Source organism: Trachypithecus francoisi, unplaced genomic scaffold (genome assembly GCF_009764315.1).
Source record: "Trachypithecus francoisi isolate TF-2019V2 unplaced genomic scaffold, Tfra_2.0 Lachesis_group13, whole genome shotgun sequence".
Taxonomy (NCBI): Eukaryota; Metazoa; Chordata; class Mammalia; order Primates; family Cercopithecidae; genus Trachypithecus; species Trachypithecus francoisi.
This window is the reverse complement of record NW_022681458.1, coordinates 1,621,922-1,640,118: the sequence shown is the minus strand read 5'-3', so window position 1 is coordinate 1,640,118 and position 18,197 is coordinate 1,621,922. Positions and strand designations below refer to the sequence as shown.

At 54.6% G+C, this 18,197-nt stretch overlaps 1 long non-coding RNA gene across 1 annotated transcript; it reads right to left on the bottom strand.

Moving 5' to 3' along the window:
• Positions 1–11,027: 11,027 nt before the first annotated feature.
• LOC117095285 lies at positions 11,028–11,628 on the bottom strand. Its single transcript, XR_004441897.1, has 3 exons — positions 11,520–11,628; positions 11,250–11,354; positions 11,028–11,081 (listed from the first exon to the last, which is right to left on the bottom strand). It is a non-coding gene; the product is annotated as an uncharacterized LOC117095285 (long non-coding RNA).
• Between the last annotated feature and the right edge of the window lie 6,569 nt (positions 11,629–18,197).

Sequence of the window (18,197 nt, the reverse complement as noted above, 5' to 3'; positions counted from 1 at the left end):
GCGAGAAGAGTGCTAGAGCCCAGGAGTTGAGACCAGCCTGAGCAACATAGTGAGACTCCATCCCCACAAAAAATCAAAAAATTAGCTGGGCATGATGGTACGTGCCTGTGGTCCCAGCTATTCGGGAAGCTAAGATGGGAGGATGGTTTGAGCCGGGGAGGTCGAGGCTGCAGTGAGCTATGTCTGCGTCACTGCACTCCAGCCTGGGCGGCAGAGTGAGACCCTGTCTCAGAAAGCAGCAGGGGTGGGGAGGGGTGATTAATCTTGGAGAAACAGATTAATAGTGGGGAAAGTGGACATGTGTTTCTTCTCCGGAAGATCAGAAAGGCCAAAACTTAGCAGATGGGAATTAGAAAGTTAGGAAAAGTACGCCACGTGATGTGGGCCCTTCCATCCACTCGTTCCACGAGGAGAGTCCAGCCCTGGCTCTCAAGACCCCAGGAGGCTGAGAAGCAGGGCTCCCGCTGCAGGGGCAGAGAGAGGGACCCTCTTGGGGAGTGCAGGCCTAAACAGCCAGCCCTGGGGAGGGGTCAGGCTTCAAGTGGGCCTAGGAGATAGGAGAAGCCATGGCCCCCATCCCCATCCCCATCCCCTTCAGAAGCTCAGGGAGGTAGGACATTCAAAGGCAGATGTCCCAGCCTCTCCTGGGGAACATGGAGATTCCCAGCTGAGCCGCCCAGCACCCGGCCTGTGTCCACACCTGCCACATGGATGGAAAGCACCGCAGGTGTTCCGGGCAACAAGGGAACTTCAGGGCTTCAAGTGAGCAGACAGGCTGGAGATGGCGCCTAGGGGTGGCTGACAGGCGTGTTTCCACACCCGGAAACTACGTTTGATTCAGGTAAAGCACAGTAGACTCCCTGCACCTGAGTTTGTCCAGTTAAACCCATTCAGGCACACAAAGATAGAGACGATTTTATTATATTTTTAATTTTATCCTCAATAAAATTTAAAATCTGCATACAATCTTGTAAAACTTCATGATGTCATATATTTAGTTCAACTGTATAATATACGTTGTGCTCGGCAAGCAGTGGATACACCTTTTCCAACATCCATATGCTTTTAAAAAATTAACCATTGGCCAGGCATTGTGGCTCACGCCTGTAATCCCACCACTCTGGGAAGCTGAGGCAGGAGGATCGCTTAAGCTCTAGAGTTTGAGGCTACAGTGAGCCATGATAGCGCCACTGCACTCCAGCCTGGTTGACAGAGCAAGACCCCATCTCTGAAAAAGAAATTAACCCTCTAGTCGTTCACACCAAACATCTCAATAAATTCAAAAAAATCATTTTAGATAAATGAAATCATATTGAAAAAGTTATTTTGTTTCTTCCTTATTTTCTAATCATTATAATTTTAATACAAAAGTTAGGATGTGGGTCCCTCTGGGATTAAGAAAGGGTGGGGTGAGGCCGGGCGCGGTGGCTCAAGCCTGTAATCCCAGCACTTTGGGAGGCCGAGACGGGTGGATCACGAGGTCAGGAGATTGAGACCATCCTGGCTAACACGGTGAAACCCCGTCTCTACTAAAAAAAAAAAACTAGCCAGGCAAGGTGGCGGGCGCCTGTAGTCCCAGCTACTCGGGAGGCTGAGGCAGGAGAATGGCGTAAACCCAGGAGGCGGAGCTTGCAGTGAGCTGAGATCTGGCCACTGCACTCCAGCCTGGGCGACAGAGCGAGACTCCGTCTCAACAAAAAAAAAAAAAAAAAAAAAAAGAAAGGGTGGGGTGCACCTGTGTGCTGTCGAAACTGTGAGTCAGGACCGGTGGTGGCCACGTGGGAGTCCACAGTATGATTTTCTGTTAAGCTGCACATCTTTTATCAAGGCACTTTTATCTTGTATATTATATCTCTAAAATTTTTAAAACATGCTTCAAACTATTCCCCCCAAAAGTAGAAGTTGTAAAAATTACATTTTGGGTGACAATGTTAAAATGTTCTAAAGAAGAAAGGTAATCGCTTAGGTGTTTATTTAAACGGAATTTAGATAATTTCTAGATCATTTGGCTCCTCTATTTCTTTATTACTCCAATTCTAATTTCTTAGAAAATGCTCCTGGCTCCACCCCTGAAAGTTTCCACAATTGGAACACGCCTGTCGTCCACAGCCCGAATCACCACCCCCTTCTCTCACATGGCCCCCAAGCTCCGCCCACAACACAGAAGCCAAGGTGGCCTTGGTAAACCTGAGGTCACATCATGTCATCTTTTATTCGGGCTCCACAGCAGATGCCAATCCCTCTTAGAGTAGAAGTTAAAGCACTGACCTGCAAGGTTCCACATGATCTGACCTCAGGGTTCACGCCCTCTCCCTGTTCCTCACACTACAGGCACATGGCCTGGCATGCTCCCTCCTCATAACCCTCCTGTGAGTGGACCCTCTGCTAACACGCACTCCTGTGTAAGCCCGCGTAGTGACCAAAACTGACACTATGCTGGGCCAAGGAGCTGGTTCCAACACATTTCAAAGGACTGCAGTAGTTCAGAAAATGTTCTCAGACTACAGTAGAATTAAGCTGGAAATGGATGCTGATAAAAGCAACTAGAAGATCTCCCAAATGTTTAGAAATTAAGCAATGTACCTCTGCATAACCCATGGGTCAAAGATGAACCATAAATGGAAATTAGAAAATCTTTAAACTGAATGATCATAAAAATATAACCTATCAAACTTGTAGGATACAGTTAAAACTGTGCTTAGAGTGAAATTTTTGCTGAGAAAGAAAAAAGTTGGAAAAAGTCTAAGTATAGCCTTGTAAGGACATTAGAAAAAGAGGAGCAAATTAAACCCAAAGAAAATAGAAAGAGGGAACTAACAGGGATGAAAGCAGAACATAATTAACAAAACAAATGTCAATAGAAAGGTGGGGTTTTGTACAGATTAATATTGACTGCCCAAGACTAATAAAAAAAATAGCACAAAATAGGCTCATGCCTGTAATCCCAGCACTTTGGGAGGTTGAGGTGGGTGGATCACCTGAGGTCAGGAGTTCAAGACCAGCCTGGACAACATGGTGAAACCTCATCTCTACTAAAAGTACAAAAATTAGCCAGGTGTGGTGGCAAGCGCCTGTAATCCCGGCTACTTGGGAGGTTGAGGCAGGAGAATCACTTGAACCCGGGAAGCAGAGGTTGCAGTGAGCTGAGATCATGCCACTGCACTCCAGCCTGGGTGACAAGAGCAAAACTCCATCTCAAACACACACATACACACGCACACACAAAATAATATGGCACATGTTGGCAATAGTAGAGATTAAGAAGGGATTACTACTGAAGATCCCACAGACATTACAAATATCATGCAGTATGACAAATGACTTTCTGCCAAACAATTCAATAAGTCCAATGAAATGGACACATTCTTAGAAAAACAAATATAACAAAAGAGACACAAGAATAGCGTATGTAAGTAGTCCTAGGCATCATAAATAAATTAATGGAATCATTAATTTAAAACCTTTCCACAAAAAAATCTCTAGGCCCAGAACACTTAAGATAAATATTTTCAAATATTTAAAGATGAACTAACACAAATCTTATAACATTCTTCCAGAAAACAGGAAAAAAAGAAATATCCCTTGTTATGGTTTGGCTTTGTGTCCTTACCCAAATCTCATCGTAAATTGTAATCCCCAGGTGTTGAGGGAGGAACTGGTGGGAGGCAACTGGATGATGGGGGCAGTTTCTCCCCGTACTGTTCGCATGCTAGTGAGGGTGTTCTCATGAGAGCTGGTAGTTTTGTAAGAGGCTCCTCCCCCTTATCTCCCTTCGCACGCTCCCTCTCGCCTGCGACCACGTAAGATGTGCCTCTTCCCCTTCCGCCATGATTGTCAGTTTCCAGAGGCCTCCCCAGCCATGTGGAACTGTGAGTCAATCAAACCTCTTTCCTTTATAAATTACCCAGTCGCAGGTATTTCATTATAGCAGTGTGAAAATGGACTAATACACTCTCCAATTCATTTTATGAGACCATTATTAATTCATCCTAAAACATGAGAAGAAAACTATAAAAAAGCGAATATCATAGGTTAATCTCTCTTGTGAACACAGGCACAAAACTCTCATCAAAATATTAGAAAACTAAATCCAGAAATATATAAAGTAGATAAAACATCACAACCGAATTGGGTTCAATACAAAAATAAAGAGCTAGTTTAATATTTGAAAATCGACAAATGTAATGTACTACATTAAAGGAATAAAAAAGAAAAATCATGTAATAATCTCAGTAAATTCAGGAAAAGCATTGATAACATTCGACATTCTTCAGGATGAAAAGTCTGAGAAAATAACTTTTTTATTATTATTATTTTTTGTGAGATGGAGTCTCGCTCTGTCACCCAGGCTGGAGTAAAAGTATGAGAAAATAACTTTCTTAGTATGATACAGAGAGTATCATTAAAAAGCCTACGGCCAACACACATCCTGGTAAAATGTCAAAAGTTTTCCTCTGATGTTAGGAATGAGACAAGAGTCTTTGCTATTTTCCTTTCTGTTAAATGTGGTGGTGGAGGCCCAGGCCAGGATGAGAAGGTCGGAAAGGAAAGCAAAAGTATGGGACTGGAAACAAAGAAATGAAATTGTAATTAGTTACAGGTAACATAATTGTGCATGTAGAAAATCCAAAAGAATCTACAGCTAAATTATTACAATTAACATGAGAATTTAGCAAGACACTAGACATGTGGTTAGCATGAAACATTATATCCCAATATACCAGTAACACAAATAGAAAATAGAATTGTTAAATGCTACTTATTTTTCTGAAGACTAATGGAAAGGTGGAAACTTTGGACTTTGTTAAAATTAAGAATGCCTGTTGATCAAGGGACATTGTTAAGAGAATTAAAACTAAGCCAGAAACTGTGAATAGATATTTGCAATGCCTGTGTGACGGTTGGAGTTATGTGTCAACTGGACTAAGCTATGGGGTGCTCAGATTAAATACTGTTCCTGGGTGTGTCTGTGAGGTGTTTCTGGATGGGATCAGCGTTTGAATCGGCAGACTCGGTAAAGTAGGAGGCCCTCCCCAGTGTGGGAGGCATCAGCCCATCCACTGAAGACCTGAATCCAACAAAAGGCAGAGGAAGGAGGAACCCACCTCTTTTGCTTTTTGCCTTTCTGCTTGAACTGGGACATTGGCCTTTTGCTATCGGGTTGAGATCAATACCATAACTCACCTGGTTCTCAAGCCTTTGGGTCTGAACTAAATGACACCACTGGCTGTCCTAGGTCTCAGCTTTCTGAGAGCAGATGGTGGGACGTCTCCGCCTCCCTCATCAATCATGTCAGCCAGTCCCTCCTAATAAATATACATATGTTGGATAAATATATCTTTTTATATATGGATACATTTATCCTCTTGGTTCTCTGGAAAACCCTGACTAACACAGCATGTATCCAGTCAAAAGTTTGTGTCCAGAATATATAAAGAACTCCTACAAATCAATGAGAAAACAAAAGACAACTCATTTTTCTTAATGGGCAAAGGATTAGAAAAGGTACGTAAACACAGAATAAAAGAGCTCGACATTAATCCTCACAGCAATGCAAATCAGAAGCCACAGTGACCACCAGGACGGCAGAAGCTGAAAGGACGGATGATACCAAGGGCTGTCACCGACTCAGAGCCAGGGAGCCGGGTGCGTTCTGGGCAAGAGAGTGCCCGGGTGCAGGAAGTGGGGGACGCTGCCCGGCAGGATCTTCCCAAGTGGAAACTGCGCATATCCTGCGAAACGCCTGCCTATGCTCACCGCAAGACGCATGCCTGAACATGGGGAGGCACTATGCCCAACGCTCACCTCTGTTCACCGCAAGAGACATCCATGAACACGGGGCGGGACTATGCCCAACGCCTGCCTGTGTTCACCGAGAGACGCGTGCATGAACGTATCTGTGGGGTGGCACTATGCCCCACAGCCCTGAACTATGCAAAAGAACAATGCTGTTCATTTGCATATGAGGCGAGAGAGGCCCTTGAGCAGGATAGACAGCAAATGTGTGCTGGGTTTAATACCTGGGTGATGGGCTGATGGGTGCAGCAAACCACCATGGCACACATTTACCTATGTAACAAACCTGCGCATCCTGCACATGGATACGGGAACTTAAAATTAAATTAAATTTTTTAAAAAAGAAGTGTACTCAGACCATCGAAGACAGCCATGGAGAAAGAAAAGAATTTCTGCCCACAATGATCTAGATGAATCTCACAAATACAACTTGAGCAAAAGAAGCCAGACACTAAAGGGTCCACAGCTTACGATTTCACGTATGTAAAGTTCAAACCCAGACAAACCTCATGCATGGTCATGAAAGTCAGAACAGCGGTTCCCTCTGAGGGGCCTACGAGAGGGGGTGCTGCAAACACCGCGTCTCTTTGTCTGGATGGAAGTTTCAGGGCGTGTCCACTTTTTAAAATGCATCAAGCCATACATTTATGATTTGGGAACCTTTCCGTATGTATATTATTCTTCAATAAAAAGGCCACTGAGAAAAACCGCCCACAAAAACCCCACGTGCACCCTCTGAAGTCCAATGTCAGCCCAGATGCTGCAGGCTCCACTGTGTTCCACAGCAAAGGTGGTAAACAGTGGAGCCCAGAAGTACTTTGCCGCCAGCCCAGAGGACACGTCTAAACCACCTTGAAGGATCTCGTCTGCCTGTGAGCTGCATGCGTCAGATTCCAATACTTACCCGCATATTCTGACCGATTCCTTGGAGATAAGAGAATGAAACAACTTGGACGATTTTTAGCACGCTGGTCTTGGCTCTTAAACTCACAGCTCATATCCCCCATAAAGTGAGATATTGAAATCAACTTTCTCCTCCGAAGTTGAAGCCACCACGCTCTGGTGCTCACAGAGATGAGCCACAGCTCAGGATCAATCCATTTTACACTCAATGACCCCTGCGTGGTCTTGCCCACCGCCCGCTCTCTGAGAGCACATGCGGAGAAGGACAGCTCCAGGTTGGGAGTGCTGGCATGCTCTTTCCAGCAGGGGAGTTGGGCAGGCTTGAGGGGTGCTGAGAAGTCCACACGCGGCAGGGGGGTGCACCCAAGGCAACCAGAGAGCGTGAGGGCCAGACATCCTCAGCAGGCTCCAGTGCCTCTCCAGCCTCCTACCAAGCCAGGTGCCCTGGGCAGCTGGCCAAGACCTCAGTCCTACGGTTGGCCAATCTCAGACCCTCCCAGCTGAACGGTCCCAGGTTCCTTCTCAAGGCAAATTTCCTTCTAATGCAGAAAAGTCAGCCTCCCTGGGGCACGTAGGCTCCCATCCTAAGCCCAGACCACAATCCTGCCCCTGCCACTCCCCATCCACACAGAGCGTCCTTCCCAGGCTCGCCCCTGTGGGTTCACTGCTGGGGGTCCTGGGCCATGAGACCACAGGGGTCAGAGGGAGTGTGGACAGCGTGGCCTGGACAAGGTCAGACCTGCCTTGCCAGATGGTGTTCTGGGAACAGGCTGGGGCTGCTGGGCCTGGAACATCAGGGTGAGGCTCCTCCCGGCCCCAGCAGCATGTGCTGAACCCACCCATCTTCCTTTTGTTCTTTCTTCTTTCTTTGCTTAGTGGTGTCTCCCCAGCTGTGAGTCCCCGAAGACGAGTACCCTGGGTCACCACTGGACCCGGCACCCACCACGGCCCTCGGTCACCACTGGACCAGCGCCCACCACGTGTTCCCCACAGCTAACCGTGAGTCCCTGAGGATGGGTGCCCTCGGTCACCCCTGGACCAGCGCCCACGACTTCACAGTGCTCACTGGGTGCTTCCGAGTGAATGAATGAAGGGGTGAGTGACGAGCAGCACATGCAGCTCTGCTCACTTCTCAGATCACACAAGGCTGTCTGGCAAAGGGGGGGTGGGTCTTTCAGACTGCCACTGTGAATAGAGGATGGAAAGAGAGCCCCACTGGGTGGCCAGCACCTGCGTCTGGCATCCCCTCGGCCCGGCCGTCCCCTGCCGGCTGCCCTGTGCTGTGACTGCAGGTGGGTCTCTGAGTCCTTCCCACTCCCTGTGTTCTGGCCCCTGCATGGAGCCCAGCCCTCCACAGATGCGAGCACTGGGTCCTGGATGGTGGGGGCCCCTCTCTTCAGGGGCTAGGACTTAGCTTTCAGTTGGCCCAGCAGTAGGCCACTCAGGGACTGCTCCTAATCAAGGTCTCCAGTGCTCCTGGGCAGACGATGCCACACGTATCCAGCTCCAACCTTGGTCCTCCAGAGGAGCACAGGCTTCTGCACCACCTGCAGCCCACAGCCAGGTGCCACCTTCCCCTGTGCCAGCCAGTACCCCAGCATGGATGGGGGTGGGGCAAATAGTCTTCTGAGGGGAACATCAAAATACCCTAGTATGTTAGTGACTCGGTCAGTCAGCAGTGTGCTGGTAATTGCTTAACAAGGGACTCTCAGAAGGGGCAGGACTGGTCTGCAGCCACCACACACACTCCCACAGTGGCTGGTTGCAAACCTTTGGTGTTTGGGCTTAGAATGTGGAGCGACAGCGATGCACATAGTCGGTGCTCTGGAGCCTGAGCTGCCTCCAGCAACCATGGGGACCACGTGCTGGTTGCATGGGGACCACCAACCATGGGGACTACACACCTGGGTTGCATGTGGTCGACCCGGATTTTTTGTAGGGCATCCCGGCACTGGCCGTGACCTGCGCCTGGCCCCACGGTGGGGCGCTGCTGGTGTAATCTGCCCAGCAGGTGGCTGCTGAGACCCGGAGTCACGCCTTCCACACTCGGGTTTCCACAGTTGTCTCTATGTCAAATCCTGTCAGCTGCACAGTCCTGCAAGTCCTCTCTGCTCTGTCTCGAGGCCCCCATATGTGATTCCCCAAATGCCACAAGCTTGAACCCACAAAGCACACCCTGCTTTAGAAGTCATGGACCTGGAGCTGGGCTGCTGGACTGGGCAGGGCTGGGCTGGGCTGAACTAGGCTGGGCTGGACTGAGCTGGGCTGAGCTAAGCTAGACTGGGCTGAGCTGGGCTGAGCTGCGCTGGGCTGGGCTGAACTGGGTTAGGCTGAGCTGGGCTGGAATAGGCTGCACTGAGCTATACTGGACTGGACTAAACTAGGCTGAACTGGGCTGGGCTGGGCTGAGGTAGGCTGGGCTAAGCTGGGCTGGGCTAAGCTGGGCTGGGCTAAGCTGGGCTGGGCGGAACTGGGTTGGGTTGGGCTGGGCTGGGCTGGGCTGGGCTGGGCTGAGCTGAGCTAGACTGAGCTGAGCTGGACTGGGCTATGCTGGGCTGGTCTGGGCTGGGCTAAGTAGGGCTGGGCTGAACTGGGCTGAGCTAGGCTGGGCTGAGCTGGACTGGATTAGGCTGAGCTGGGCTGAGTGGGGCTGGGTTGAGTTGGTCTGGGCTGAACTAGGCTGAACTGGGCTGAGATTGGCTGGGCTGAGCTGGGCTGGCCTGGGCTGGCCTGGGCTGGCTGGGCTGAACTGGGCTGAACTAGGCTGGGCTGGGCTGGGCTCGGCTGAGGTGGGCTGGGCTGTGCTTGGCTGGGCTGAACTGAGGTGAACAGGGTTGCACTGGGCTGGGCTGGGCTGAACTAAGCTAGAGTGGACTGACCTAAGCTGGGCTGGGCTGGACTGGGGCCTGCCTGGCCATTTTGCCTGAGCTCATAGACCAGAAAAGCTGAGGACAAGACCGGTGGAGACCCTTCGTCAACGCCCCCTCCCTTGAGCTCTGAGCGCTGTTGGGGAACAGGGGAAGCAGTTGGGAGCAAGGGATGAGGAGGAGCCTGGCGGAACCCAGTGTTTCCACCCACACCAGAGCCCCGCAGCAGATGCCTGCCCACTAGGACCTGCTGGACCTAGAGGTGTGCACAGGGAGCAGGTGGCACCACGTGGCCCCGCCACCTATGTTGGTGACAAGGCCAAGCCAGAGCCAAGGGGAGGGGCGACGTGGACCCCACCCCAATGAGAGACCTGGCAGAGGAGCTCTGGAAAGCACCGCGGGGGTCTCTTTGAGAACAATCTGCTCCATGATTTCGTGAAGCTGAGTGAGAGAAGCCAGGCACAGAAGGCCACATATTGCATGTTTCGCTTCTATGAAATGTACAGAACAGGCAAACCCGCAGAGGCAGAGGGCAGACGGGATTGCCTGGGGCTGGGGCAGTTAATGGGTGTGTGACTGTAGAGTATGGGGTTTCTTTTGGGGGTGATGAAAATGTTCTGGAATGAGATAGTGGTGATGGCCACAGAACTCCACAAACACACTTAGCAGCTATTGAATTGAACACTTAGCAGCTATTGAACTGAATGCTTCAAATGGGTGATTTATATGGCATCTGAATTACATCTCGATAAAGCTGTTATTAAAAAACAACAACAACAGAGACTGGGCACAGACATGGTGGCTCACACCTGTAATCCCAGCACTTTGGAAGGCCGAGGCAGGTGGATCACCTGGGGTCAGGAGTTTGAGACCAGCCTAGACAACATGGTGAAACCCTGTCTCTACTATAAAAAAAAAAAATTAGCCAGGCGTGGTGGCAGGCACTTGTAATTCCAGCTACTTGGGAGGCTGAGGCAGGAGAGGCGGAGGTTGCAGTGAGCTAAGATCGTGCCACTGCACTCCAGTCTGAGTGACAAGAGCAAAACTCCATCTCTGGGAGAAAGAGAGAGAAAAAAAAAAAAAAGCTCATGAACCAGACACTGGAGACGCCATCCTGCCCCAGGCCTAGACTCAGCCTGCAGGCCCCTCCTGGGGAGGGGTGGTGTCCTGAGCTGCGTGCAGGCTCCCATGCTCCCCGCCGTCAGCTGTCATGGCTTCCTTCCTTATGAAATGAGCTAGAAAATATACATGTTTGAAAAGAGGCCAGGCGCAGTGGTTCACGCCTTTTATCTCAGCACTTTGGGAGGCCAAGGCAGGTGGATCACCTGAGGTCAGGAGTTCAAGACCAGCCTGGCCAACAGGCAAAACCCTGTCTTTACTAAAAATACAAAAATTAGCCAGGTGTGGTGGCAGGTGCCTATAATCCCAGCTACTCGGGAGCCTGAGGCAGGAGAATCGCTTGAACCCGGGAGGTGAAGGTTGCAGTGAGCCCAGATCATGCCACCATACTCCAGCCTGTATGACAGAGTGAGACTTTGTCTCAAAAAAAGGAAGGAAGGAAGGAAGGAAGGAAGGAGAAAAGAAAGAAAGAAGGAAGGAAGGAAGGGAGGGAGGGAGGGAGGGAGGAAGGAAGGAAGGAAGGAAGGAAGGAAGGAAGGAAGGAGAAAGAGAGAAGAGGAATACCAGCTTAATCGCACAGGCTTCTTATCTGCTTTTCTACTTGAATCTCTTGTCGTTTGTGCTGCAAACCTCAGGTCCTGGTCACTGAGCTGCTGGCTTGGGTTATCACTGCAACAGAAACAAACACACGCACGTGCGGCGGCTGAAATGAGGAACGTCACTCACAATCACCCTCAGATTTCTAGGCTGCCCTGCTGCACTGGAAACAGACACACCACTTGAAATCTCAGATACACGTAATCATCATCGCAACACTTCAATTGGGATATTCACATTTCAGCCGTATCTGAAAACTGTGACTCGCGGAACCTTCACGTTCCCAACTCCCGCAGGGGGAGACCAGTGCATCACGGCTTCTAAAACAGGCAAGTCATGGACTCCCAAAGGGCTCAGTGGTCAATCTGACAGTGCCTGAGTCATCTCCAGCTGCTGAGTCATGATGACCCCAATCCCAGAGTCCCAGAGTTGGAAGGGACCCAAGAAGTCCTCTCGCCGGGAGAAGGCTCGTCTGGAGAGCTTTGGCCCGCAGCGGCCCCGTCCTGCCAGCTGTGGAGTGGGGGCATGGTCTGGAGAGGGACTTCAGGTCATTTGGGCTCCTCTCCAGCCACTGGGACCCTAGGCACTGTGCCTGTTCTGAAAACACAAGAGGAGCCATTATCAGGCACAGGGAGAAAGCAATGCCAGGCCAGGGAAGCTGTGGAAGGGCGTGAGCCCTGCAGGGCCCAGTGTCAGCCCAGCCCACATGGATCCTGCCTGTGGGACCTCGGCCCATCCCAGCAGGGCTTCCTGGCCCACCCTGGCCTCCCTCCCCTTGAAGCCCTTCACCCAGCCCACAGGCAGGGCTCTCCTCCTGGGGAAAGCCACGGGCGAGGGCAGCCAGACCTGTACGCCCCTCCACAGCCAAACCCCAGCCAGGATCCCCGCAGGCTGGCCCTGAGCAAAACCACAGCCCCAGTCTCCTGCGTATACATGGGGAAACTGAGACTCACAGAGGAGACCAGCTCTCCAGACCACCCAGCAGAGACATGGAAACTGCGACGTGGAAGCAAGTGTACCCTCGGCCAGCCCAGCCCTGAGCAAGGCGTCCCAGGATGGCTCTGCCTGGAGCCTCGCAAGAGGGGCATGGGGGTCCACCAGGCCATGGGCAGCAGGAAAGGAGCATGTGAAGGGAAGCAAGAGAAAAGCAGGACCACAGGGATCTCTGGGTGGTCCCCAAGACCCAGGCTGGAGGGAGAAAGGACCAGAGGGTCAGGCTGGCGGAGACGGGGCTCTGTCCTGGGGTGACCTGATGCAGGACGCTCCGCACTGGCATTTTGGGAGGGCTGGGGGCAAAGGCCGGCCTGGAGACTGAGTGGTGACCAGACTGAAACATGACAGGGGTTAAATCGGGCAGAGCTGGGGCTGGGCAGGAGGGAGGGGGACAGTGGCAAGAGGGAGGGGACCCTGCACACCACCCAATTCCGGCTTGGGCAGCTGGTGGCATGGGACACTCAGGAAGACTCCTGTGGGGTCTGGGGTTCTAAGAAGCATCCAGGGGAGATCCCGGGAGCCGCTGGTGGGTGGGGCTGGCAGGAGGGCAGATGTGGGGTCCCCAGGCAGGTGGAGGTGGCCCCACCAGGAAATAGCACCCAAAGGGCCAGGTGTCCCCAGGTGGGGTCAGGTTGCCTGTGGGCCATGGGCAGCTGCACTGCAGAGGCCTCAGTGTGGCTGGACAGGCCACTCAGGAACAAGTGCCCTTTGTTTGGTTCAGAGGCTCAGCGCCCCCACCTCCCTGGAGCCCTATCAGAGAGCCTAGGCCCTGTTGCTTCCATAGAAAGGGAGCGAGCTGGAAGATCAGGCCCCTCGTTGACAGATGGGAAGACAAGGCCCAGAGCTGGGGTGCCCCTGACCTGGAGCTGCCTAGTCCTGCAGGACCTGGTCGCCCCTGCACTCTCCTAGCCATGCCTGACATGAGCAAGTAAGCAGCAGTGGGGCCTTGGGCTGGGGGCCTCCAGGCCCGCGCTCTGTATCTGCCCCCTCTGGGGCCTAAGTCTCTGTTCTGGGGGTCTGTGACCTCAAGCTGGAAAAGGTGTTGTGTGCTGAGGTCCGGAGGGAGTTGAGGCAGAAGTGGTACTGAATCCCCCTCTCTGGGGAGGACCTGGTCCCGCAGAGGGCTGTGTGAGCTGCTGGCCCAGGGAAGCCCCAAACGCCCACCCCAGCTGGGTTGGCCTCCTGTGGCGGTCAAGGGAGGAAAGCGCCCGTGGGCTACAGAAACAGCAACTGTGGGAAGACTTCACTGGGAGGGTGAAATGAACCTCCCTCCACTGTCCAGGACAATCCTGAGCATCTGGGGGAACTTCTAGAAGTTTCCATCTGATGGCAGGGAACGCCGAGGTGGCCTCCAGTTCTCTGCCTGTGACCCTCATCTGGTCAGAGGTCACATGGCCAGGTCGGTCCCACGTCGAAACCCCCACAGCACCGTCTACAGGTTAGAAATTGCCACACAGAAAACCAAAGATGTCTAACATTTGGTCACACAGCTGTGCACCAAGTATCAGAAGCAGATGTCCTGTCAACAGGACAGATTTTATCCTGATGTTCAGTGGTGGATGTTTTAACAGATCTGAACTGCAGTGCCTGGAACTCACCGAGGGCGGGATCCCAGTTCTCCTGGGCTGGGGAGTTCAGTCACTGAGGCCACTAGGCAGCTCTGGCCAAGGCAGCTGGGCCGGAGGGGGAGCATCGGAGAGTCCCCTCCCTCTCCAGTCTGCACTGGATGTGGGGACAGGCATTGAGACTTCCAGAGTTTCCAGTTTATTCTAGAATCCACACTGAACAACCATGCAGGGGGCTGCTGAGCCAGGGGGTCTCCCCTCGCCCCACAGACAGCTGAGGTCTGCGGCTTGGGAACTGAGAGGAAGCTCCAGCTCAGGTCTTCTGACCCCAGCTCCGCTTCCTCAGCACTACCGCCCAGGAGTGGCCTGCACAGCTCCGCTTCCTCAGCACTACCGCCCAGGAGTGGCCTGCACAGCTCCACTTCCTCAGCACTACCACCCAGGAGTGGCCTGGACCCCAGCTCCGCTTCCTCAGCACTACCGCCCAGGAGTGGCCTGGACCCCAGCTCCGCTTCCTCAGCACTACCGTCCAGGAGTGGCCTGGACAGCTCCACTTCCTCAGCCCTACCGTCCAGGAGTGGCCTGCACAGCTCCAGTTCTTCAGCACTACCGTCCAGGAGTGGCCTGCACAGCTCCGCTTCCTCAGCACTACCGTCCAGGAGTGGCCTGGACCCCAGCTCCGCTTCCTCAGCACTATCGCCCAGGAGTGGCCTGGACAGCTCCACTTCCTCAGCACTACCGTCCAGGAGTGGCCTGGACCCCAGCTCCGCTTCCTCAGCACTACCGCCCAGGAGTGGCCTGGACTCCAGCTCCGCTTCCTCAGCACTACCGCCCAGGAGTGGCCTGCACAGCTCCGCTTCCTCAGCACTACCGTCCAGGAGCGGCCTGGACCCCAGCTCCGCCTCCTCAGCACTACCGCCCAGGAGTGGCCTGGACCCCAGCTCCGCCTCCGCAGCACTACCGCCCAGGAGTGGCCTGGACCCCAGCTCCACTTCCTCAGCACTACCGCCCAGGAGTGGCCTGGACCCCAGCTCCACTTCCTCAGCACTACCGTCCAGGAGTGGCCTGGACAGCTCCACTTCCTCAGCACTACCGTCCAGGAGTGGCCTGCACAGCTCCAGTTCTTCAGCACTACCGTCCAGGAGTGGCCTGCACAGCTCCGCTTCCTCAGCACTACCGTCCAGGAGTGGCCTGGACCCCAGCTCCGCTTCCTCAGCACTACCGTCCAGGAGTGGCCTGCACAGCTCCGCTTCCTCAGCACTACCGTCCAGGAGTGGCCTGGACCCCAGCTCCGCCTCCTCAGCACTACCGCCCAGGAGTGGCCTGGACCCCAGCTCCGCCTCCTCAGCACTACCGTCCAGGAGTGGCCTGGACCCCAGCTCCGCTTCCTCAGCACTACCGCCCAGGAGTGGCCTGGACCCCAGCTCCGCTTCCTCAGCACTACTGTCCAGGAGTGGCCTGCACAGCTCCACTTCCTCAGCACTACCGCCCAGGAGTGGCCTGCACAGCTCATTCACGGGAGGGTGTCTTCCAGCCCCACGGGCCATCACATGGGAGGGAGCCTGTGAATCTCAGTGGTACAGGAATTAGGGGCAGGCATAGGGAGACAGGTAGGGGACACTAGAGCCAGGCCCCAGGGACAAGGATGACCAGCCACATGGCCACCTGGACACAGAATCCCGCAGGGAGCAGGAGCTGTGCACGGGCCGGGCTCAGGCACCAGTGGTGAGGGGCAGCACCAGCATCTGCCTCTCTCTTGCGGGGAACACGAGGGCTCCTCTGTGCCCTCCCTGCTGGTCCAGCCCCTCCTGTCTGCGGCCAAATCCTCCCGCCCAACTGCACAGCCATCCACGCCTGCGTCGCTGGACCCCGCGGCTCCCCAGCTGTCCCAACCTGGGCCAAGCCCCTTTCTGTGTCCCAGGGGCCCTTTGGCCGAGACGGCCACCTCTTCCTTACGCAGGTGTCACACCATGGCATTGGACCTTGAGGTTCCACACCAAGGTCCACACCATTGGACCTTGAGTTCCAATGAAAGGCCCTGGGCCCGTCCACTCCCCCGGGGAGCCTGCATCCCCTCCAACTGGGATTCCAGCCTGGGGTGCGGGGGTCACAGCTCACCAGCAGACAGTCCAGCATTGCAGGTAGCACAGCAGCTCTCGATGCAACCAGCTCCTCTGGGTTTCCGTCAAGCCCCAGAGCCTTTGCCCCATGCACAGCAGAGACAAGGCCGGCGCAGACAGACGTGATAACACAGGGTTGTTCTAGACAGGGGCCTGGACATACTCTGCAAGCAGAGTCAGGCCACCTTAGCCACCTGACAGGGGAGGAACCACCACCAAGGGCAGGTTCGGGGTCAGACCGGGGAGGAGACTAGATTTCCTCCTGAAGCAACAGAGGCCATGGAAGTTTTCTGATGGAGTCCAAGACCAGAGAGGATGAAAGGACGGGCGTCACAGATCTCACGGACATTCCCTGACACTGGACGGACGCAGGCCCCCCAAGGTGGCCAGCCCAGGGCCTGGGGCCTTGGACGTACCCCCTCTGCCCCCAGGACTGAGGACTCCTGTCCTCCACCCTGCCCCAGAGGAATGTGCTGGGGACCCCACTCTGCTGGTGGTGGAAGCCTCCTCCTGGGCCCGAGGCAGGTGCCTCCAACCCATACAAAGAAGGGCAGGGCCTGCCTCCAGGTGCTGGGATGTCACCTGCCCAGCCCTGTAGCCCAGAGCCTCACAAGCCCAGGGGAGGCAAGGGTGTGTGAGTCGCAGCCCCAAAGCCTGGACCGTCCCAGGGCAGGCGGGATCTCTGAGTTCTGCGGCCCACCCTGGGCTCTCCTGGGCGCCCCTCCTGGAGGCAGAGGCTGCCCCAGGAATGAGCACCCCCGGGGTCCAGCCCTAGGTGGGAGATGGGAGGCAAAGGTGCTCAGGCCGGGCCCCTCTAGGCTCCAGGCCACCCCACAGCCACCCCCTGGCCTGAGGTGCCCTCTGAAGGAGAACTGAACTTCCGCAGTTCACCTAGAATTTACTGGGACCCAGCCACGTGGAGCCGTGAGCACACAGAGGTGGCCAGAGTTCATTTAGAAGCCGGGTTTCCACCTCACCTGTTCTGTCTTCTGTACAGGTGTCTCCCACCAGGTGAGCAAGGAAGGGGAGGGGCTAAGATCGTCCACCCCACCCTTCCTTCTCTTCCCACTGTCCACCGTCAGTACCAGGGCAAGGCCTGAGCAGTCTCCAGGTCCATCAGGGCACACGCTGGTCATGACTGGCCCCAGCCCTGGCTGGGCTCCGCGCCTGCACCCTGCACCCTGCACCCTGCACCCTGCTGCCTGCACCCTGCACCCTGCACCCTGCACCCTGCTGCCTGCACCCTGCACCCTGCACCCTGCACCCTGCTGCCTGCACCCTGCACCCTGCACCCTGCACCCTGCACCCTGCTGCCTGCACCCTGCACCCTGCACCCTGCACCCTGCACCCTGCTGCCTGCACCCTGCACCCTGCACCCTGCACCCTGCACCCTGCTGCCTGACCGCCATGTGGGTTCTGACCTCCTACAGCACCTCCTATCTGGGCAGGGGCCTAGGCTGCATCCATCAGTGAAGGCAGCTGGGGTCCTGCCTGGGGTCATCGGCAGCAGCTGGCACGTGACCCTTGGCTGACCCAAGGCAGAGCGTGAGGACAGCTGCCGGAAGGGCTTGATGGGGGTGCGGCCCCGTCCTGCCTCCATGCTGGATAATGGCCCCCCCAGACTCCATGAAGTGCTCAGCCCTCCTTGCCCGGGTCAGGGTGGTGCAGGCGAGGGGCAGGCATGGTCTCGGACAGACCACAGACAGACCCGGACAGACGGGCAGCAAGGCCGAGGCAGCGGCAGGCCCAGGAAGTCGTGCCCTGTGGAAAGTGGCCCACCCCTGCCACCGTAGCAATGACCCCAGCTGCCTCCATCCAAACTCAGGGTCCTCACCCTTCGCAGGTCCTCACCAGGCCCTGCCTCGTCTGGAACACAGGGACCAGACAGGCCCAGATGCCCCTCCCACCCCAAAAAACACTGCCTTTGTTTTCAGTTCTTCAAAGAGAGCACAGGAAATGCCCCAGGCGCTCCCCTCCCTGGTCGGCCCCTCACATCTTGAACCACTTGGAGGAGTCCAGCCCTCTTCATCCACAGTGTGCTCCCTGAAGCCCCGGCTCCAGCCAAGGCTTCCCAAGGAAGCCTCTAAAAACAGGGCATATCGGGTAGATAGGGACTGGTCTTTGGCTCTGTCCCCAGAGCCACTTTGAAAGGAGGCCTTGGAGCTGGGAGGGAGCAGCAACCCGTGATGTCCTCCCCATGGGTTGCTGCCCCGAGTATGGGACCTGCCCAGGCCCTG